Raw genomic sequence first — 22,394 nt, 5'->3', positions numbered from 1 at the left:
ATTGCTACAGCCAGGTAGACTTAAATTAGCACCCCAACAGTCTATGTACCACATTGAATGAGTCACTCTCCTATTGACCTGTTGGGGTCAGAATTAACAACTTAAACGGTGGTGACCGTTACATGTCCGTTTACACCTGCCTACCTCAAATCCAGTCTGCTAAAAAAAACAGGAGTGGATCTGCCCCCTTCTATCTGATTGGATCGGAGGGCCCATAGAGTAGATTGGGTTGTGTCTACTTTGCATATGCAGACTGGACACAGACCTATAATCTGCCTGCTCCACTCATTGTGGCCCGTGACTGGTTACGATATTCCATTCCACCAACCCAAGACAGCTTATCCGATACTCCACAATCCAGCAGACAGGACCCATTGGATTTTCCCAGAATAACGAGACACACAGCTCTGTTCTCTGGTTCCATAAAGAATGACACTTTAATAGTAAACTTCAGGCTTTTTATACAGTTAGCAACTAAAAAGCATGCTGCAGTAATCACAGGGACAATGACACACTCCACCCACAACATCACACAAAGGGGTGCTAACGAGTCCCCCTCAATCCACATCTTAGACAGACTTTCTGACTCCGCGATAAGTTATTCCCACCTGCTACATAATCCACATTCCTTTTGTAAACATGAGTCAGACGTCTGACCTTTAGAGGGTGCCAAGTCACATCACATATTATCATCAATAGAACTTCACACAATGAAAGGTTCTTAAGAGGCAGACTTAATTAGCACAATAGACACTAGAATGCAATCACAGCAAGCTTTTATCACTACAGCCAGGTAGACTTAATTAGCACCTCAACAGTCTATGTACCACATTGAATGAGTCACTCTCCTATTGACCTGTTGGGGTCAGAATTAACAACTTAAACGGTGGTGACCGTTACATGTCCGTTTACACCTGCCTACCTCAAATCCAGTCTGCTAAAAAAAACAGGAGTGGATCTGCCCCCTTCTATCTGATTGGATCGGAGGGCCCATAGAGTAGATTGGGTTGTGTCTACTTTGCATATGCAGACTGGACACAGACCTATAATCTGCCTGCTCCACTCATTGTGGCCCGTGACTGGTTACGATATTCCATTCCACCAACCCAAGACAGCTTATCCGATACTCCACAATCCAGCAGACAGGACCCATTGGATTTTCCCAGAATAACGAGACACACAGCTCTGTTCTCTGGTTCCATAAAGAATGACACTTTAATAGTAAACTTCAGGCTTTTTATACAGTTAGCAACTAAAAAGCATGCTGCAGTAATCACAGGGACAATGACACACTCCACCCACAACATCACACAAAGGGGTGCTAACGAGTCCCCCTCAATCCACATCTTAGACAGACTTTCTGACTCCGCGATAAGTTATTCCCACCTGCTACATAATCCACATTCCTTTTGTAAACATGAGTCAGACGTCTGACCTTTAGAGGGTGCCAAGTCACATCACATATTATCATCAATAGAACTTCACACAATGAAAGGTTCTTAAGAGGCAGACTTAATTAGCACAATAGACACTAGAATGCAATCACAGCAAGCTTTTATCACTACAGCCAGGTAGACTTAATTAGACTTAATTAGCACCTCAACAGTCTATGTACCACATTGAATGAGTCAATACAGTGTCATTAGCATCACACAATGAGAGGTCCTTCAGAAGCCAGACTTAATTAGCACAATAGACAATGAAATATCTTAGGAGCCAGACTCAATTAACACCTCAACAGTATGTGTCCCCACATGAATGAATACTATCCTATTGACCTGTTGGGGTCAGAATTAACAACTTGTAATATTTTAAGATATCCTGCAATACATGAATTATCATTATTATCCCATCTCATGTAATCCGAGATATCATTTCTCAGTCATCCTATGCCCCTATTGGACATAGGATGACCCTAGACCCAAGAGTCATTGGTGAAGCTGGCACAGGAGTACCCCACATCCTTCAAAAGTCTCTGGGTATCACGAGCCATTCCGTTACAGAGATCTAGAAGGAAATTATTTCCCTGTGAAATAAATCTGTGTAAAATAATTCATAAATCCAAGTTGCTTCTTTGATCACTCCTGTATTCCAAACATGGAAATATATCTCTTTTAGAAATCAAAATAAATTAATAAAAAAAAACAATCTAATCACAGAGGAAATGGAATAATAATTTGTTTGACAAACGATGTTTTGACTCAGTGCTTGGCAAAGACTGACAGCATCATCCTGCGTGCCCCTGCGCCTGCCCTTCAAATTACCGACCGCGGCCCCAGCCCTCGTATTAAACGCGCATCGGTTAAAATGTAATCCTGAATTATTGTACATGTACTTCCTTCTCGAAAACATAATTAATGATTTACTAAACATTGTTTCTCATTGATTGAAGACGACTTCCCCTCGCCATGACAAATGGCGCTTCGCTGTAATATCATTTAAAAAAAGAAGGCAAACTTTAGACTTTCGCAGCAGAGCAAATCCAATGATGTGTCTGATTAATGGAGAGCAGGTCTGCAATAAATGTATCTGTCTGGGTTATTATGCAGCTGACATCCCCAACAAACAAATCGGGATTGAAGGGAAAAGAGGGGAGAGCTTCAGATTAGACAGCAGGATCATTAGTCAAGTCTCTCTCTCTCGGGATGTCTTCTGAAGTTGTCACTGGGGCTGTGCTGGGAACCAGCTGCTGTCAGCCAGATAGAATCTGATACGTGTCAGGGAGACATGCAGGCAGTTAATGGAAACAGATGTGAGTGCAATGTACTGTTTGCTGATATGGAAGGGCCGTATACAACAGCTGCAGTTGTGATCTCTGAGTAATGAGATTCCTTCAGAACCTAAATGGCCAAACGTATGAGGACCCCCCTCCAAATCAATGAGTTCAGGTGTTTCCAGTGATGGGTACTGCTGGTACTATACCATACAAAGACTTATTAGGCCAGGGGTGCCCAACCAGTGATCTGGGGGCCACATGTGGACAGTGGCCTGCGGAGTCCTCTGATGTGGCCCACGGCCTCCTGCTCTGGGATGGAATAGAACAGTAGCGGCTGGTGCTCAAAGTTTTTGGGGGGGCGCAAACGAAAGAAAAAAAAAAAAAAAGAAAAAAATTGCAGCTTTACTGTGCCATCAATTGTCACCACTGTGCCATGCCATCAAACGCAGCCACTGTGCCATCAATTATCATCACTGTGCCATGCCATCAAATGCAGGCACTATGCCATCAATTCGCACCACTGTGCCATGCCATCAAACGCAGTCACTGTGCCATGCCATCAAACGCAGTCACTGTGCCATACCATCAAACGCAGCCACTGTGCCATGCCATCAAACGCAGTCACTGTGCCATGCCATCAAACGCAGCCACTGTGCCATCAATTATCATCACTGTGCCATGCTATCAAATGCAGTCACTATGCCATCAATTCGCACCACTTTGCCATGCCATCAAACGCAGTCACTGTGCCATGCCATCAAACGCAGCCACTGTGCCATGCCATCAAACGCAGCCACTATGCCATCAATTGTTACCACTGTGCCATGCCATCAAACACAGCCACTGTGCCCCTCAATTGTCGCCACTGTGCCAATTGTTACCACTGTGCCCTTTAATTGTTGCCACTGTGCCCATTGTCACCACTGTGCCCATTGATGCCACTGTGCTCATTGATGCCACTGTGCCCTTTGTCACCACTGTGCCCATTGATGCCACTGTGCTCATTGATGCCACTGTGCCCTTTGTCACCAGTGTGCCCATTGATGCCACTGTGCCCTTTGTCGCCTCTGTGCCCATTGTCGCCGCTGTACCCTGTAAAATGCACTTACCTTACTCCTTCCACGTCCCTCGATGTCTTCTCCCGCCTTGCTGACACTTCAGCCAATCAGGTTACCGATAACCAGAATCGGGGAACCTGATCCAAGGAACACACCCCCCGTACGTTCCGAGGATAATACATCCGGGAGCCGAGGGCTGTACTCGGAAAGCCACTGGCTCTGATAGGCACTTCCGCACAGCCAACCAGCTGCCGTTATTCAGGTGGCCGGCGCTCAAGTTCCGGCCATCTCTGAATAGACCAGTGGCAGCTGGCAACAATAACATACATTCATGCAATGCATGAATCTATGTTATTAGACTCAGTGGCGGGGGAGAGCCAGAGGGGGCGGCGCTCCAGCGCCCTCTATGGACGAACCGCCACTGGAATGGAATAGAATACTGTTATTAAAGATCAGTTTTATTACTAAAAATCACAGTGTATATAAATGGGCATATCTGTTCTGCAGTGGTTACTGGGCTGCTTTCAAACTGATCCACAGGTGCAGAGCAATGCCCCTGCAGGTTACCTTCACTGAGCCATAGACTTCTGTTATTATCTGCGAGTTTGGGGAGCTTTCTCAAAGTGCACCAAACCTGCAGAATATAGTAGAAGTCTTTTGCAAAGTGCAGGAAAGCCAAAGGTACACTGCATCGCACCACCGGTGCGGGTAAACTGAAGCGCATCTGTGTAAAAGCAGCCATGGGCCCCTTTCACGCGGTCAGTCCGACCCAATTGGACCCTCCGTTCACCTCTAAGGAGTGGCAGATGTAAACCGACTTGTGTCCTACCTCCAATCCAATTTGGTATAGTGGACTGTGTCTTTGTCTGCTCTGCATATTCAAAGTAGACACAGACCCGCTCCGCCGACTTACGCCTTCGAAAACCCAGCGCAGTTTCGGCAGCATTGGCTTTGTGAATTCCATGCTTGCCTCTCTGCGCTGCGTCGGCGTAGCGTACATTGAGATGTGCTACGGCGGCGTAATGTGCGCCCGTTCTCTGTGAATCCGGGCCTAAGTGTTTATCCTGAAACAACTCTTTCTAACTCCAGGACCCCCTGAGGCATCGGAGGGTTAAAAGCTGCCCTGTTTTACCCTCACCTCCTCATTATCTTTGTGTTTTAAAACATTAAAGAATCCCATATTGTCTTGAGCTTTTCTTTTTCCGTGTCATTTAACAAGGAACCGTCGCCTTCGTACAAGAGGTTCTTTGAACGTGTATGCCTAATGAATAAATTAACTAAGAAAAGGGTCAATCTGCCGCATGTTTATGAAGCATTATGCAAATGGCGAGGAAACAGGTCGGATGGTAAGTGGATGGTAATGGGGGGTTGGGTGTAGACGGTACATTTCACTACTTAAATAAAGAAGAACAAAAACGGGATTCAACATCACTGCTGGCGGTACAGAGTGGGTTATGCTGCCATTACGGAGGAGTAACGTCTTTAACCGGTTAACGCCCGCCGCATGTATATGTACGTCCACAGGATGGCACGTACAGGCACATTGGCGTACATGTACGTCCCGCCTTTCCGCGGGTCGGGGGTCCGATCGGGACCCCCCCCCTCCTGGTACATGCAGCGGTCGGTAACCTGCGGGGAGCGATCCGGGATGAGGGCGCGGCTATTCGTTTCTAGCCGCCCCCTCACGATCGCTCCCCGGAGCTGAAGAACGGGGAGAGCCGTATGTAAACACAGCTTCCCCGTGCTTCACTGTGGCGGCTGCATCGATCGAGTGATCCCTTTTATAGGGAGACTCGATCGATGACGTCAGACCTACAGACACACCCCCCTACAGTTGTAAACACACACTAGGTGAACCCTAACTCCTACAGCGCCCCCTGTGGTTAACTCCCAAACTGCAACTGTCATTTTCACAATAAACAATGCAATTTAAATGCATTTTTTGCTGTGAAAATGACAATGGTCCCAAAAATGTGTCAAAATTGTCCGAAGTGTCCGCCATAATGTCGCAGTCACGAAAAAAATCGATGATCGCCGCCATTAGTAGTAAAAAAAATAAAAAATAATAAAAAACTATCCCCTATTTTGTAAACGCTATAAATTTTGCGCAAATCAATCGATAAACGCTTATTGCGACTTTTTTTTACCAAAAATAGGTAGAAGAATACGTCGCTCTATTTTTGTTTATAGTGCAAAAAATAAAAACCGCAGAGGTGATCAAATACCACCAAAAGAAAGCTCTATTTGTGGGAAAAAAAGGACGTAAATTTTGTTTGGGAGCTACGTCGCACGACCGCGCAATTGTCTGTTAAAGCGACGCAGTGCTGAATCGCAAAACCTGGCCTGGGCATTTAGCTGCCTAAAGGTCCGGGGGTTAAGTGGTTAACTAACCTCCCATCACATCATCTGTTTTGCTGATTTACTAAGAAACGTACAAACATTACCTAGATTAAGGCTTACCTGTAGGTGCTAGAAATATCTCCTAAACCTACACGGTTTAGGAGATATTTACACTAGAGACTTGCACCGATGTCTACGGCGCATGCGCCATAGACAACGGCGCAGGCGCACTTTGGAAATGGCGATTGTGCCGTTTCTAGAGGAGGACGTGGTGTGACTGGCGGCTCCCGCGTTCATACCTCCCAACTTTTTGAGATGGGAATGAGGGACACCTCTCAGAAAAAGTATGCAGGCATAGGACACACTCGAAATAACTCCGGGACAACATGTGGGCGGCCAGTGCTGTGTCGGGCACCGCAGCGTGGGGCTTTGATCCCAGATGAGTATTAGATAACGAGCTAGTATGCTAGGCATACTAGTTCATTATGCCTTTGTCTGAAGAGTCAGGATGCCCACTAACACACAGCTCCTTTCTCTATCTGCAATGTAGAGAGCGTCCTGACTCTCCTGTAGTCCAAGGGAGGGGGCGAGCACGACACTCCACACCAGGGAGAAAGCCTGGCATTACTGTGTGGAGTTACAGACAGAAGAACAGGAAGTGAGGATTTCTCAGAAGAAATAAGGACATATAAAAGCAAAATGGAAGGATGAGGTAAGTGAAGGAGGACGGCACTAAGGGAAAGGAAGATATTTAGGGAAAGAAATCGTACCTTTACAACCCCTTTAACATTTTCTTATTTTCTGTTGTGAGCAATATCGCTGGAAGTAAACAAATAAAAGCATTTGCAGGCAGCCTGCTGCTCCACAGATGTGCAATCCTTACTGCCACCCTTCACCGATGTCTTGCACCATAAACTGCCAAATGCTGCTGGCGGCAACCCGCTATTCTCTAGTTTTGCCTCTTCTGCCTCAAGATTTCATCAAGTATTTAAAGTGGATCTTTCAGTAAACTTTGCAGGCCTTCGTACATCTAACCCCGACCACTCTCAGCACCAGAGGATTCAACACACTTTCCTTTCAGCCTCCACTACAAAATTGTACAATTGTTTTTAATTTTTTTATTAACAATTCTCTATATATAACACTTCTACAACGTTGTTATCTCTTCCAATTTGCCTGTTCTTGTTCACACTCTTGCAAATGTTTTGTTTCTTTTGAATTCAACTTTTTATCATTAAAAAATCATCTTTGAGCTCCAGACGGGGACTTTGCTTAGGTTTAGACAATGTCATCAGCCTGCTACAGGCAGGAGATGTACATATACAGTAAAACCTTGGATTGTGAGCAGGGGTGGACTGACCATTTCGTCACTTGGGCAATGCCCGAGGGCCCCATGCCACTAGGGGGCCCCATCAGGGTTGCCAGCCTCAGTAAAACCAGGGACAGTATGTAAAAATCTGTGTTTTAAAAAAAAATCCCAAGATCCTATTGCCCGGGGACCCCATTAACTTCTATTCACCGGGGGCCCCATAATCTTCTATTGCCCGGGGGCCCCATAATCTCCTATTGCCCGGGGGCCCCATAATCTCCTATTGCCCGGGGGCCCCATGAGTTGTCAATCCACCCCTGATTGTAGGGTGACCACATTTCTAAACTACCATTCAGGGACACCCTCCCTTCCCAAAAATCAGCTTGTGCTGTAACGAATCACAGCACAGCGATTGGACACAACATTTATGATTTCTCCAATCACAAGCAGGGGGTGGGGATTGTGTTCCTCCAGGCATTCCCGGCCAGGACAAGTACTGTCAGTGAGTAAAGCGGTGATGTGGCAGCTTTTTTGGGGGGCATCAGATTGGCCCAGGGGGTTACCCATGAATAAGTCACGTGCCGAGTGACGCAACGCGTGGGGGAGGAGCCTAGTGACGCGATCGACGGGAGATCCGTCTGAATGAGGAGATCCCAAACACTGAGCGGCATTTGACTCTACAGCTGAGCTTTACTATTTTATATAGTTTTTTCATTAATGGTGTATTCACTTTATTTGCACGTTATGATGCCTTAAAACAGGGTGTGTATTGGGTATCACATTTGCACTATTGTACCTATAGATACAAGTGAATATAAGCGCAACACCTTCATTCATATATTTATCACTATTGGTTTTGTACACCTTTTGTGTCTGCAGCTGTATTATTTGTTTTTTTGTTGGTTATAGTTTTCTTTGGAAATAGAAGTAGTAGCGCTGTAGTACCATATTTTTCTTTGATCCTATTGGAAGCCTAGGAGGAGGAGAGTAGACACACAGCGAAAGCGAGGAGGAGAAGAGCCGCTGGCCGATGCCTGGATACCCGATCCCCGCCGCTGCTCTTTGGTTGTCCGCCAATACCCGCCGCCTAGATGGGGTAAGTGCTGGTGGACTGATCGGCAGACAGCGAGGGGGATGGGGGGGTTTGAATTGCCGCGGGGGGGTTGGTTGTTTGCTGACCCCCCCCCTCCCCTCCCCATAAAAACCAACAGTCGCCACTGGGACCTACCGTACTCAATATTAGGTGAATTTATGGCTGATCGGTGAACCTCTATATTTGCTGGAGGTCTGACACTGCAGTTGCTTGAACTCTATCATGCGGATACACAATTAAAGTAATCACTTTATAGTTTATGAATCAAATGTGCAGGGGAGGGGTGGCAGCCTTAGGCCTGGGGGAAAAGTCCAGTCAAGTGGCCCATAGAACGTGGAAAAGTGACGGATCGAGGAAAACAGTCTAAGATTTTTCATGATCACAAGAGTCCGCACAGAGCCTCCCCTTACATCAGAGTCTGCACAGAGGCCCCCTTACATCAGAGTCCGCACAGAGGCCCCCTTACATCAGAGTCTGCACAGAGGCCCCCTTACATCAGAGTCCGCACAGAGGCTCCCCTTACATCAGAGGCCCCCCTTACATCAGAGTCCCCACAGAGGCTCCCCTTACATCAGAGTCCCCACAGAGGCTCCCCTTACATCAGAGTCTGCACAGAGGCTCCCCTTACATCAGAGTCCGCACAGAGTCCTCCCTTACATCAGAGTCCGCACAGAGGCTCCCCTTACATCAGAGGCCCCCCTTACATCAGAGTCCCCACAGAGGCTCCCCTTACATCAGAGTCCCCACAGAGGCTCCCCTTACATCAGAGTCTGCACAGAGGCTCCCCTTACATCAGAGTCCGCACAGAGTCCTCCCTTACATCAGAGTCTGCACAGAGGCTCCCCTTACATCAGAGTCCGCACAGAGGCCCCCCTTACATCAGAGTCCGCACAGAGGCTCCCCTTACATCAGAGTCCGCACAGAGCCTCCCCTTACATCAGAGTCCGCACAGAGGCCCCCCTTACATCATAGTCCGCACAGAGGCCCCCCTTACATCATAGTCCGCACAGAGGCCCCCCTTACATCAGAGTCCGCACAGAGGCCCCCCTTACATCAGAGGCCCCCCTTACATCAGAGTCCGCACAGAGGCCCCCCTTACATCAGAGTCCATGTAGTGGCGGCCGGTGGCTGTGCATAGTGTCACCAGTCCGGGGGGAGATTTTCACCCTGCCCCCCCTGCCAACCCTCCCCTGCAAATGTGTGTTTTTATGACAAATTGAACCAAATCCAATTATGCAAACGGCAGGCAAATTGTTGTTCTTACTGTTTAGCCGCAGCTCTGAAGGGAGATTGTGCTCCAGTTGAGCTAAACGCGTCTCAAGCATCTCAAGCTTTCTCGGGTTCAAACCCATAAGATAATTCTACATGGAAACTGTGGAAAAATATATAACTTCATTATTTGGAGACGAACACCCCTTTAAAACCATCAATGCATCCTCGTGAAATCAGAAAAAGTTATTGCAGGAAAAATTAAATACTTTTTTTTCTTCTTTTCTCTCCATCGCATCAATCTGTTCCGAATCCAAAAGAAGTCTCTGTACTTCTGTACTAATTAGTTCTTATGAAAGACTTACTGGCTGCGGAGCTGGAAAGGTCTTGCATTCCTTTAGATTTACAGTGACATTTTTTGCCATTTTCGGTTTTATTCGACTTTATTGAACATTTTTTTTTTCCTTTTCTCTCCCATGCTGGGAGACTCATGTTCAGAAATATGCAAATCCTGTTACCATCTGCCGCATTATTTGAAGCAAATGGCTTTTGTGAGCGCGGCAGTTTGCATCGCGAGTCCTCTTGAGGAAGAGAAGAAAAAAAAAAAAAAAGAAAACATTTTTTTTTCTCTTTCTTTATTCAGTTTACAGAAGATAACTAAGTGAAGAGGTCCCCTCCCGGCTGAAGTCACCATTAGCGGATGTCGGGTTAACCGCCTCCGGCGCGAAAAACCTTGTGTATCGCTCGACGTGCTGTGCTCGATTTGATTAAGTGCTTGTTGTGCGGATGGTGAATTAAGCATCTTCTATTCAGGCGATCGGCGGGATTGTGCGTCAAAAAAAAAACAGTCTTGTAATATATACAAAGAAACGGAAAGGCTGCTGCTGCGGAGGTGGATGCGTGATATGATAAAGCAGCGATGGTCCGCCATGCTTCTTATACAACAAGGACAACTACATAAAGTTCAGCCCAAAGCAGGCCATACAGGGTCGAATTTTGAACAAATTTTATTTTCAAAATCAGAAAGTTTTTTTTATTTTTGTGATCCAATTTCGATTTCCATTTTTGATTTTCGAAATTTGGCCGACCAAGCCTTTAATTTCACCTCTTCTTTCGAAATTCGAACCATATATGGCCGGCATTAACCACTTAAGCCCCGGACCATTTTGTTGCTAAATGCCCAGGCCAGGTTTTGCGATTCGGCACTGCATCGCTTTAACAGACAATTGCGCGGTCGTGCGACGTGGCTCCCAAACAAAATTGGCATCCTTTTCCCCCCACAAATAGAGCTTTCTTTTGGTGGTATTTGATCACCTCTGCGGTTTTTATTTTTTGCGCTATAAACAAAAATAGAGCGACAATTTTGAAAAAAATTCAATATTTTTAACTTTTTGCTATAATAAATATCCCCCCCAAAAACATATATAAAAAATATGTTTTTCCTCAGTTTAGGCCGATACGTATTCTTCTTCCTATTTTTGGTTAAAAAAAAACGCAATAAGCGTTTTATCGATTGGTTTGCGCAAAATTTATAGCGTTTACAAAATAGGGGATAGTTTTATTGCATTTTTATTCATTATTTATTTTTTTACTACTAATGGCGGCGATCAGCGATTTTTTTCGTGCCTGCGACATTATGGCGGACACTTCGGACAATTTTGACACATTTTTGGGACCATTGTCATTTTCACAGCAAAAAATGCATTTAAATTGCATTGTTTATTGTGAAAATGACAGTTGCAGTTTGGGAGTTAACCACAGGGGGCGCTGTAGGAGTTAGGGTTCACCTAGTGTGTGTTTACAACTGTAGGGGGTGTGGCTGTAGGACTGATGTCATCGATCGAGTCTCCCCTATAAAAGGGATCACTCGATCGATGCGCCGCCACAGTAAAGCACGGGGAAGCCGTGTTTACATACGGCTCTCCCCGTTCTTCAGCTCCGGGGAGCGATCGCGATGGAGCGGCTATAAACGAATAGCCGCGCCGTCATCCCGGATCGCTCCCCGCGGGTTACCGACCGCCGCATGTAGCGGGGGGGGGGGGTCCCGATCGGACCCCCGACCCTTAGGAAAGGCGGGGACGTACATGTACGCCCATATGCCTGTACGTGCCATTCTGTGGACGTACATATACATGCGGCGGTCGGCAACCGGTTAAAAAGTTTAATATTTCTACCCAACAACGTTTGGAGCGATCTCTGTTTCTAACGAGAAGAGTTTCAAAAGTGCTTACACGGTAGGAGCAGGGCTTTTTTTCTCAGGGAATCGATTCAGGAACTCGCCCCTTCTGAGTCACCTCTTGTCTCCGCCCCCAACCCACCTCCGAGCACTGCTCCTTGGCTCCACCCCTTAACCACCTCCCAGTACCACCCCTTTTAGAGAATACAGAACCAATTATGATTTTGTAGTGCTAAGTATTTTGTTTGGAACTTGTTAATGATAACAAAAATAGATCTAGCAACAATGGACACCGCAGTGACAATAGACCCACTGCGTCAACAAAGGACTCCCAACAGCCAGCATCAATAGACCGTCCAGCAGCCAGCAACATTAGACCACTCCCTTAACAGTAGATTCCTCCCTGCAACGACTGACCCCCTGCAACATAAGACCCACCCCTGCGAAATTAGATCCCCCACCAGCAACAATAGACCTCCCCAGCAAACAATAGACCCCTCCCTCAACAGTAGATCCCTCCCAGCAAAGACGGACCCCCTTGCAACATAAGACCTACCCCAGCAACAATAGATCCCCTGCCAGCAACAATAGACCTCCCCAAAAATAGCCCCCCTGCAAGAATAGATCCTCTCTAGCAACAACAGATTCCCCAGTAGCCAACATCAATAGACCCTTCAGCAGCCAGCAACAATGACCCCTCCATCAACAGTAAATCAATCCAAGAAACAACTGACCCCCATCAACTTAAGGCCTGACCCAGCAACAATAGATCCCCCATGCCTAACAGAAGACCTCCTCAGCAACAACAGACCCCCTTCCTCTTCAAAAATAGATCTGCAGGTCTGCTTTGCTGATCAACGTTGTTTGTTAGCATTGTGTTCCTGCTTGCCGTGTGCTACATTATGTCTGTGTATCCATTTTGGCTTGTCTCCGACTACTCCTGTTTGCCTGTGACCCTGACCCTTGGCCTGTCCCTTGGTTATCCTTGTCTGCCTGTTGCCCCAACCTCGGCTTATCCCTCACTTTCTCTGTGTCCTGAGTGGCTGCTTCCCCTCTCTCCCTACGGCGCGTGACCTAGGGGACTCAGCTCCCGGTCTCCGTTCTGTGACGACCAATCGCGGGTGCCCGGCAGCGATCGCGCCCGCCGGGCACGCGTACGGGAGTTGGGGTCGAGCGCCCCTAGTGTCCTGCGCGAGAGCCGACGTAGAGCTACGGGCTCTCGCGCAGGGGAGCCGACTTGTAATATGACGGTGGGCAGTCGGCAAGCAGTTAAGCTCGTGCATTGTTGGTTCACTTACCTTTTCCTTCCATTTCCCTTCTAAAAGTTTTTTTTTCTTTGTCTGAATTTCTCACTTCCTGTTCCTCCTCAGTAAGCTTGCCCCCATCATCCGAGCGGTGGTTAGTCAGCCAGCACAGCTTACTGAGGAGGAACAGGAAGTGAGAAATTCAGACAAATAGGTAGATTCAGGTACGTTGGCGTAACTTTGCGGCGGCGTAGCTTAAGGAATTTAAGCTACGCCACCATAAGTTAGCGAGGCAAGTACATGATTCACAATGTACTTGCCTGCTAAGTTACGGCGGCGTAGCCTAAATCGGCGGGCGTCAGGGCGCCTAATTCAAATGTGTTTGAGGGGGGCGTGTTTTATGCTAATGGCGCTTGACCTCACGTTTTTTACTACTGCGCATGCGCCGGGCGCCTACATTTCCCAGTGTGCATTGCGGCTAAGTGGCTGCTTCCCCTCTCTCCCTACGGCGCGTGACCTAGGGGACTCAGATCCCGGTCTCCGTTCTGTGACGACCAATCGCGGGTGCCCGGCGGCGATCGTACGGGAGTCGGGGGCGAGCGCCCCTAGTGGCCTGCGCGAGAGCCGACGTAGAGCTACGGGCTCTCGCGCAGGGGAGCCGACTTGCCGCCGTAATATGACGGTGGGCAGTCGGCAAGCAGCTAAGCTAGTGCATTGTTGGTTCACTTACCTTTTCCTTCCATTTCCCTTCTAAAAGTTTTTTTCTTTGTCTGAATTTCTCACTTCCTGTTCCTCCTCAGTAAGCTTGCCCCCCATCATCCGAGCAGTGGTTAGTCAGCCAGAACAGCTTACTGAGGAGGAACAGGAAGTGAGAAATTCAGACAAATAGGTAGATTCAGGTACGTTGGCGTAACTTTAAGGCGGCGTAGCTTAAGGCATTTAGGCTACGCCGCCGTAAGTTAGCGAGGCAAGTACATGATTCACAATGTACTTGCCTGCTAAGTTACGTCGGCGTATCCTAAGTCGGCGGGCGTCAGGGCGCCTAATTCAAATGTGTTTGAGGGGGGCGTGTTGTATGTATTTTTGTATATGTATGTATATGTATGTATATTTATACTACTGCGCATGCGCCGGGCGCCTACATTTCCCAGTGTGCATTGCGGCTAAGTACGCCGCACGGGCCTATTGATTTAGACGTGGACGTAAACTACGTAAATCCCAATTCACGGTCGACTTACGCAAACAACGTAAAAAAATTCGAATTTCGACGCGGGAACGGCGGCCATACTTGACATTACTATTCCATGTAGGGCCTAGCTCTAACTTTACGCGGCCTATCTCTTACGTAAACGGCGTAAAAGTACTGCGTCGGCCAGGCGTACGTTCATGAATCGGCGTATAAACTCATTTACATATTCTACGCCGGCCGCAATGGAAGCGCCACCTAGCGGCCATCCAAAATATTGCAATCTAAGATAGGACGGCGCAGCCGTCCTATCATAGATATGTTTAAGCGTATCTCTGTTTGAGCATACGCTTAAACATAAGTCGGCGTAGATTCTGAGTTAGGTCGGCGTATCTACTGATAAGCCGGCCTAACTCTTACTGAATCTACCTAAAAGAAAACAAAGAAAAAAAAACATTTAGAAGGGAAATGGAAGGAAAAGGTAAGTGAACCAACAATGCACTAACTTAAAATAACCTATTTATAAAATAAAAAACGAACCCTTACAACCCCTTTAAAGTCCCTTTAAGCCCTGGTGAATTTTATTTTGTCTTCCACTGCAAGAAATATTTTGCTGATGATAAATGAGTACAATTGACGTGTCACTCTGCATGTTGCCTTCTCTATATTGTCACGTCTATTAGGGACAAACCATCTTTAATAAGGTATCTAGGTAAACAGACATTGTTGCCATGGAAACGTGCCAGTGACATCTTTGTCACAACTTTTGTTTTATTGGCGAATTATAGGAATCAGTCATTACGTGCCACCCTAATCAGTAAGACCCACTGCCCACTTTTTCTGAAAATGAATGGCGAGGACAACAAAAATATTTTCACTATGAAGGGCGCTTAAAGCTCAACTCCAGCCTAAGGCTGCATTCACATCTAGACGGACGAAATCGCGGCGTTTTGTCGCCGCAAATCGCGGTAAAAATAGCGGCGTTTTGTACCGCGATTTGCGGCGACAAAACGCGGGTATTGTCCGCCTAGATGTGTCCCAAGATGACCCCCTCTATGGAGATGATTGCCATCTCCTAGCCGAACGCTCGAAGACGCCTGAAAAAAAGGTCCGGGACCTTTTTTCACGCCGCAGGCGACAGGCGTCCGGCGTTCGGCGTGGAGATGTGAACCATCTCCATAGAGGGACATGTATTTCCAGCCCTCTGGCGGCAGAGGCGTAGCGCTACAGGCGTAAAAACGCCTAGATGTGAATGGGGTCAGGCGTTTTTACGCCTGAAGCGCACTGCTCACAAACGCCAGAGGGGAGAATTAACATTATTCCCTATGGTGACTGTTCACACCTGAACGCCCAAACGCCTGTCGCGCGAAGCTCAAACAAGTCCCAGACCTTTTTTTGTCGCGCGAATCGCGCGACAGCGGCGTTTGAGCCTTATTTTTTCCCCATAGAAAGTAATGGGAAACGCGCGTATTGATCGTATCGCGCGACAACGGGCGTTTGCTATGGGCGTTTCGTCGCTTTAATCAATAGAACTTGTCGCCCATGCAGAAGATTAAAAAAAATCTACCAACATAGCAACAAGTGATGAAAAGATGATAATTTTTCCTATTGGCTAAAATAAGAAACGCCGAAGTACAAAAACGTCGCACGACGCTGTATGCAAACGCGCAAATAAGCATGAATACGCGCGAAAAAAAACGCCCGAAAAAACGACCGAACGCGCTATGCTCAGGTGTGAATGCAGCCTCAGGCCCCGTACACACGGCCGAGGAACTCGACGTGCTTGGCACGTCGAGTTCCTCGTCGAGTTCTGGGATGAAGCCGCCGAGGAGCTCGGCGGGCCGCCTTCTCCCATAGAACAACGAGAAAATAGAGAACATGTTCTCTATTTTCTCGTCGAGCTCCTCGGCGGCTCCATCGAGCCAAAACTGTACAGACGACAGAGTTTCTCGGCAGAATCCGGGTTTCGACCGAGTTTCTCTGTGAATTCTGCCGAGAAACTCTGTCGTGTGTACGGGGCCTTAGACTCATTTTTTTCATACTGGATAGATTGGAAAGCCCTAAAATCAGTGGCGGTGCGTCCATAGAGGGCGCAGGAGCGCCGCCCCTTCTCTCCCCTGCACCACCACTGATCAACAATACATAGATTCATGCATTGCATGAATCCATGTATTGTTGCTGCCGCCCACTATTCAGATGGCCGCCACCCTGGTGACGCCAGCCATCTGAATAACGGCAACTGGTTGGCTTTGGAAGTGCCTATCAGAGCCAGGGCTTTCCGATTAGAGCCTGAGGGCTGTAATCGGCTTCCTAAAAGTTAACCAGGGGACACACGTGGGGTGCGTTCCCTGGCTATCACTGACAGGCGTCTCAGCCAATCAGGTTCACCTGTTCTGGTTACCGGTAACCTGATTGGCTGAAGCGTCATCGAGGGCGGGAGAAGACATCGAGGGACGCTGGAAGAAGGATGGCTGACCCCAGAAAGTTAAGTGCCGGGCGGGGGAATCTGGCAGCATTTTACAGGGCACAGTGGTGACAATTGATGGGCACAGTGGCGACAATTGATGGGCACAGTGGTGGCAATTGATGGGCACAGTGGTGGCAATTGATGGGCACAGTGGCGACAATTGATGGCACAGTGGTAACAATTGATGGCACAGTGGCTGCATTTGATGTCATGGCACAGTGGCTGCGTTTGATGGCACAGTGGCTGCGTTTGATGGCACAGTGGTGACAATTGATGGGCACAGTGGCGACAATTGATGGCACAGTGGCGACAATTGATGGCACAGTGGCTGCGTTTGATGGCATGGCACAGTGGTGACAACTGATGGGCACAGGGGAAATAAATGATGGCACAGTGGCTGTGTTTGATGGCATGGCACAGTGGCTGAATTTGATGGCATGGCACAGTGGCGACAATTGATGGCACAGTGGCTGCATTTGATGGGCACAGTGGCTGCCTTTGATGGGCACAGTGTTGCTGTAACCCTGTGATGTATTTGCTGTTCGTTTAATAAAGACAACCTCAACGGTTTTTGGAGTGCGGCTATCCATCTTTTCCTCAATTTTTATGCTTGCCTAGTGCACTGCCAGCACCCTCGGTATCCTGAGCTAGCCTGTGATTGCATAGCAAACCCACCTGGAGCGGTGATCTCTTTTCCACAATCCGCAACATGTGGCAGGTAATGTGGGAAGTGACAATCCGCAAGGTGTGGCAGGTGACGTGGCAAGTGACAATCTGCATCTGGTGGCAGGCAATTGACATTTTGCAACTTGTGGCAAGTGACAATTTGCAACGTAGGGCAGGCGACGTGGCAAGTGACAATCCGCAATGTGTGGCAAGTGACAATCCACAACTAGTGAAAAGTGACAATCCGCAACCTGTGGCAGGCGACGTGGCAAGTGACAATCTGCAACATGTGGCAGGTGATGTGGCAAGTGACAACCCGCAACTTGTGGCAAGTGGCAATCCGCGACATGTGGCAGACGATGTGGCAAGTGAAAATCTGCAACTTGTGGCAGGTGACGTGGCAAGACAATCTGCATCTGGTGGCAGGCATGTGACATTCCGCAACATGTGGCAAGTGACAATCTGCAACGTGTGGCAGGCAAAGTGGCAAGTGACAATCTGCAACATGTGGCAGGTGAGGTGGCAAGTGACAATCCGCAACGTGTGGCAGGCGACGTGGCAAGTGACAATCTGCAACATTTGGCAGGTGAGGTGGTAAGTGACACTCTGCAACGTGTGGAAGGCGATGTGGCAAGTGGCAATCCGCAACATGTGGCAGGCGATGTGGCAAGTGGCAATCCGCAATGTGTGGCAGGCGACGTGGCAAGTGACAAACCGCAACGTGTGGAAGGTGACGTGGCAAGTGACAAACCGCAACGCGTGGAAGGTGACGTGGCAAGTGACAAGCTGCATCTGGTGTCAGGTGGCGTGGCAAGTGACACACTCGGGGCTCCCACTGATTCTGCATTATGGTGAGTTGAACCATTTCATTTTATATTACAATGTAATAATATAAATAATGTGCTTCAATCATCCTGACACCATAACAACCATGGTGCCATGATCATTGAAGCGCCAACACCAGCCATTTCCCTGATAAATTGCCTCCAAAAATTATTTTTTATGGTAGTGCCCCTCCCAAGACTAGATTCTGGATCCGCCCCTGATTACATTGTGATTGGATGAAGACGGTGGTGCTACCTGTGTGGTTATAATAGCAGCAGCATGTTCGGAATACTTATTGGAAACAGAAGAAGTGGCTTGAAGAAGCGATGAAACATCTTCAACAAGTCCAGTTGAATGTGACCAACTACTACTACTATCTATACCATGACCTAGATCAGGGCCAGGGTCTCCAAACATTCTAAACAAAGGGCCAATTTATTGTGCTTCAGACTCTTGGAGGGCCGGACTTTGACCAGCGGGAGTGGACATTTTCCTGGCATCATTGTTAGTAAATATCTGGTATTAGTGGGAGGAATAGTGCCCCATTGCTGGTATCACAGGGAGGTATGGTGCTCTATTAGTTGTGTCAGTGGGAGAAATGGTGCTCCATTGTCAGTGTCAGATGGCAGAATAGTGTCTCGTATCAGTGGGAGGGACAGTGCCCCAAGGGCCGGATAGAGGCAAGCAAAGGGCCACATCCGGCCCTCGGGCCACAGTTTGGAGACCACTGACCTAGATAAATGAGAACCTTCATAGTTCACTCAATTTTTCCTAGAACCTAGATGAATAGACCTTGAACTCGAAAATTGCATGCCCTCTATGGCTGCTATCGTGTTTCTGGGCAGTCTAAGTTGTGCGCACATTAAAATGTAAAAAAGATGACCCTTTCCTATTGTCCTAAGCCGATCGCCGAGTAAACAGCCCCTGTTGGCGATTCTCTGCAATCATCAGCATCCGATTCCTGCCAGCTGCATGAAATGTTTATTTTTATTGTGAAAAACAGGATGAGAGCAGACCAACCCCGCTGAAGAAACTTGGGAACGGCCTCCAGAACACAAAGCAAAAAAAAAGAAAGCCGGCTGCGCGGACATTTGGTGTTTTTGTAGGACAGAGAAAGAGGCTGGAGGAGTGCTAAAACAAACAGCTTATTAAAAATGTGTTTCTTCGTAGGAAAACAGCAACTTCCTGAAACCGTACGCCCCAGAGTAAGCGCTCCGCTCCCCACCAGTATAATCACTTCATGAAAATTCGCCTATCAATGCCGGCCTTTATTTTCAAGACAGCCGGGAAAATCTGTTTGCTTCCAGCCTCCTGGAGGCAACTGAAAAAAAGATCACAAACGTATCCTGACCTCCCAGACGAGGTTTATTCTAGTCTTCGTAGTCTAATGCTAATTTACCTGGCATGGACAACTCGCAGGCTGCACTCACGCCATAACAAACGCGGTGGGATCAGGAAGTCTCAGTGATTGGCATAGGTACCCCGGGGGTATTGGAGAGGCAAAAGGGGCACTTCTGCTTAATGGATTGTATTTATAAAAGCAACTGAGGGGCTTTGGGACATTTTAGAAAAGGTAGGACAAATTTAGGCTGGGTTTACACTAGGGTTGTTCCGAAACCGATACCGAGCATTTGCCTGAGTACTTGTACTCGGGCAAATGCTCCGGTGCTTCACCCGATACCTGGGCAGTCAGGGTGATCAGTGCGGTGGGGGAGTTACAAGCACCGATCACCGCTGACTATCCCCGTATCCTCCTCCAGCCCCCCTCTGTTCTGCTGCTGTCCCCCTCCGCACTGCTGTCTCCCTCCATGTCCCCCTCCATGCTGCTCTCTCCCTCCGTGTCCCCCTCCATGCTGCTCTCTCCCTCTGTGTCCCCCTCCATGCTGCTCTCTCCCTCCGTGCTGCTGTCTCCCTCCATGCTGCCGTGTCTTCCTCTGTGCTGCCATGTCCCCCTCCGTGCTGCCGTGTCCCCCTCCATGCTGCTCTCTCCCTCCGTGCTAACGTGTCCCCCTCCGTGCTGCCGTGTTCCCCTCCGTGCTTCCGTCTCCCTCCGTGCTGCCGTGTTCCCCTCCGTGCTTCCGTCTCCCTCCGTGCTGCCGTGTCCCCCTCCGTGCTGCCGTCTCCCTCTGTGCTGCCGTGTCCCCCTCCGTGCTGCCGTCTCCCTCTGTGCTGCCGTGTCCCCCTCCGTGCTGCCGTGTCCCCCTCCGTGATGCCGTCTCCCTCTGTGCTGCCGTGTCCCCCTCCGTGCTGCCGTGTCCCCCTCTGTGCTGCCGTGTCCCCCTCCGTGCTGCCGTGTCCCCCTCCGTGATGCCGTCTCCCTCTGTGCTGCCGTGTCCCCCTCCGTGCTGCCGTGTCCCCCTCTGTGCTGCCGTGTCCCCCTCCGTGCTGCCGTGTCCCCCTCCGTGCTGCCGTGTCCCCCTCCGTGATGCCGTCTCCCTCTGTGCTGCCGTGTCCCCCTCCGTGCTGCCGTGTCCCCCTCTGTGCTGCCGTGTCCCCCTCCGTGCTGCCGTGTCCCCCTCTGTGATGCCGTCTCCCTCCGTGCTGCCGTGTCCCCCTCCGTGCTGCCGTGTCCCCCTCTGTGCTGCCGTGTCCCCCTCCGTGCTGCCGTGTCCCCCTCCGTGCTGCCGTCTCCCTCTGTGCTGCCGTGTCCCCCTCCGTGCTGCCGTGTCCCCCTCTGTGCTGCCGCGTCCCCCTCCGTGCTGCCGTGTCCCCCTCCGTGCTGCCGTGTCCCCCTCCGTGCTGCCGTGTTCCCCTCTGTGCTGCCGTGTTCCCCTCTGTGCTGCTGTGTCCCCCTCCATGCTGCCTATATTGCAGGGTGCTACTGAACTATAAAGCAGACATGTAAGAAATCCTTATTCATAACGTCATTCACATAATGATGGAATTTCACAATTTGGCTACAAATTACTTGAAAATGGGCCACTGTCTTTTAAAGCCCCAAAATACTCATACCTCCAAAAAAAAAAAGTCAGCTTAAGCCTCTAAAGAGTTGTTTGACCGTTCATGTACAGGACTCCTGGATAGATAACCGCCCAGCTCAGCACAAACTTTTAAATCCCTGTACACACGACCGTGAATCCCGTCGGGGAAAAAAAAAACGTTGGTTTTCCCGACAGGGATTCCTGGCAGGCTTGCCCTGAAAAGCCGTGTATACACACGGCCACACAAAAACCCGCCGATCTTTTGAATGGCAAGAATGCGGTGACGTCATCGACTACGATGAGCCGGTGTTTTAGCACATTCGATTTCGTCGCCGCCATCTTGCTATACCCCAGACTAACGTTGTATGCCAGGGCTCGACAAATCCCAGTCGCCAGGTCGCCATGGCGACTAGAAATAGTGTCCTTGCGACTTGGCTTGGAAGGTGGCGCCATCTGGTGGTGAGCCGTTGGCATTACACGTTATTACCACCAGATGTGAGCTGGCGCCATCTGGTGGTGGCCCTTGGTATTACAAGTTAAGCATTACAAGTTAAACAGCAATTCTAATGTCATTTTTCACTATTTTTCACTATTTTCACTGCCATCTTTTCCCCTCTAATTAGATCCCCCAAACATTATATATATTTTTTATCCTAACACCCTAGAGAATAAAATAGCGATCGTTGCAATAATTTCTGTCACGCCGTATTTGCGCAGCGGTCTTACAAGCACACTTTTTTTGGGAAAAAAATACACTTTTTTAAATTAAAAAATAAGACAACAGTAAAGTTATCCCCATTTTTTTTAATATTAAGAAAGATAATGTTACGCCGAGTAAATTCATACCCAACATGCCACGCTTCAAAATTGAGTCTGCTTGTGGAATGCCGACAAACTTTTACCCTTTAAAATCTTCATAGGCGACGTTTAAAAAAATCCTACAGGTTGCATGTTTTGAGTTACAGAGGAGGTCTAGGGCTAGAATTATTGCTCTTGCTCTACCAATCGCGGTGATACCTCACATGTGCGGTTTGAACACCGTTTACATATGCGGGCGCTGCTCACTTATGTGTTCGCTTCTGCGCGCAAGCTCGTCGGGACGGGGCGCGTTTTCTGGCTCCTAACTTTTTTAGCTGGCTCCTAGATTCCAAGCAAATTTGTCAAACCCTGTTGTATGCTACCGC

Source organism: Rana temporaria, chromosome 13 (assembly GCF_905171775.1).
Source record: "Rana temporaria chromosome 13, aRanTem1.1, whole genome shotgun sequence".
Taxonomy (NCBI): domain Eukaryota; kingdom Metazoa; phylum Chordata; class Amphibia; order Anura; family Ranidae; genus Rana; species Rana temporaria.
This window is presented reverse-complemented; position numbering follows the sequence as displayed.